Source organism: Vigna radiata, chromosome 9 (assembly GCF_000741045.1).
Source record: "Vigna radiata var. radiata cultivar VC1973A chromosome 9, Vradiata_ver6, whole genome shotgun sequence".
NCBI lineage: Eukaryota > Viridiplantae > Streptophyta > Magnoliopsida > Fabales > Fabaceae > Vigna > Vigna radiata.
In genome coordinates, this window is record NC_028359.1 from 18,906,638 (window position 1) to 18,909,157 (window position 2,520).

Genomic DNA, 2,520 nt, shown 5'->3' on the forward strand with positions numbered 1-2,520 from the left:
CTGCAAAACACAACAATCGTAATGAAAATTAATACCTGTGGATTTTTCTTCCTCTGCAGCTTCACTTTTGGCTCTTTTATAGTTGACTTTCCTAACTGCCCTCTGTACAGTTTCTTTAGAGCCATAAAGCAACACTCGATCATAATCCTTTAACTTTATTCCTCCATCATGGATACGTATAACCATCTTGGAAGTTCGCATGAATGGCCTTCCTAGGATTAATGAATTTTTTCCTTCATTGATCATATCTACAACTATGAAGTCAATAAAAAATTCCAACTCATCAATCCGCACAATCGCATTCTCCACCATTCCAACAGGTTTCTTCATATACTCATCCGCCACTGTCAAGACCACTTTGGTAGACTTTAATTTTACCCCTTTTATCTTCTTCAAATCACTGAGAGGCATCAAATTAATGCTTGATCCTGAATCAATCAAAGCCTCTCTTAAATCAACATCATTGATAACGTAAGGAAGGGTCAAAGCTCCTGAATCCTCTAGTTTTTGTGGATGGTTCTTCTTCCAGGGTTTCACCCACTGCTCCTGATTTTCTTCATAACCCAGATCAAGTAACTTCCTTAGATAGTACTTGATTTTCTCATCACATTCAGAAGTTTGTGAAGATGTTCTAGGATTAATGGTTGCCTCATTGAGAATCTTGCGGAGTGATTCTTTAATATCTTCCTTCTCCTTTTCTCTTTNTNCTTTCTTCTNTTCGCCTTTCTTATGCTCAGTATTAATCCTTTCCTCCTCTTCATCCTCACTGCTTTCGATCTCAATTGTTTCCTCCTTTGGCTTCCTTTTTCCTCCTGTTGTAACAACTTTGCACTCATCTTTTGGGTTAACATCAGTATTAGCCCGAAATTGATGTTTNTCTGTGGTTTCAACCCTCTTAGACAACTGTCCTATCTGTGTCTCTAGTGATCTAAATGTTGCCTGATCACTCGCTTGTTAAGACTCATAAACTTTCAAAAATTGATCAAACCTGTCAGTTAATTCTCTGACTGTCTCAGTCAAGCTGCTTACTTGCTGCCATAAAGGAGAAGGTTGCTGTCGGAAGTTACTGCCTTGTCCAGAAGAAGTCTTCTGGCTTTGCCCAATACTTGAATGATTTTTCCAACCTTGGTTAGGATTACCTTGGTTGAAATTTCCCTTCACGTATTGAAATTGGGCCCCCGTGTAGTTCACGTCCTGCTGCATCTCCTCCGGAAAAGCACATTGACCATTAATATGGTCACCCCCGCATAAATCGCAAAGTTGTTGTGCTTGGGAAATATTTTTGAGCCCCCGAGGAAGTTCAGACACGACCTTTAGCAACTTGTCCAATTTCTAGCTGAGGAGGTGATTTTGTGCTGCTGTCGCATCTTCAGGAGGAAGATGTAAAAGTCCTCCTTTTTGCGTGCCCCTCTCACTTTGCGACACTTCATTTAGAGCCATCTCTTCAATTAAGTTGTATGCCTCATCTTCTGTTTTTCTATTAATACTACCTCCAGCCGAGGCATCTATCATCATTTTGGACTGAGCGCGCAAACCTCCAAGGAACGCAAGCAAGTATGAAGCTTTATCAAACCCATGAACTGGGGTCGCTCTCAATAATTCTTTGAATCTATCCCATGCTTGCCCAAGTGATTCCTCCATCCCTTGTTTGAATGAAGAGATTTCCAACTTCCCTTGATTGATCTTTGGAGGTGGGAAGAATTTAGTAATAAATTGTTGAACCACTCCTTCCCACGTCCTGAATGTTCCCTCCGGGAAAGAATTCAACCAGTCTTTTGCGTTTCCTCCAAGAGAAAAAGGAAACAAACTAAGTTTGACTCTGTCGTACGTCACTCCAGTTATCTTCACTGTGTTGCAAATTTCACCAAAGACTGTCAAATGCTTGTAAGGATTTTCATTTGACAACCCATGGAATTGGTTGTTCTGGACTAACTGGATGAGTGCCGGACTCATCACCATGCTAGTTGTATTGTCTGTTGGCACTGCAATGCTGTTAAAATTCAAGGGGCCAACTGTATTAGTTGTGTCCCCTAAAGTGCGTCTGGGAGGAGGTTGATTGGTCATCTCCTCAAGATCTGGTTCAAAAGTCTCAAGTGAAGAATGTGAAGTAACTTCTGGAGAAAGAGATTTCTCACGCAAAGGACGTCTCTTTCTCCTCTCGTATGGTAGACCTTCTAGTAAAGGTTGTTGGTTTTTCCTGCTTCTAGTATGTATTGTTTCCTGCATACACAAGAAACACACCCTAAAAGCACTTTTAAATAAAAATAAAACAAATCGCAATAAAAGAAAAATAAAACAAATTCAATCAATTCACACTACTAGAAAAATAAACCTCGAGTCCCCGGCAACGGTGCCAAGAACTTGTTGACAAATTGGTAAGTGTACCAAATCGTACATGTAATATAAATGGTAAGACCAAGTATCATTTTCCCAAGAGACTCGAATGGCTTTCTCGTTCGCGTGAATTAAAATAATAAGACTTGAAAATAAAAATTAATAAATTGGATTTGAGAACAAAAA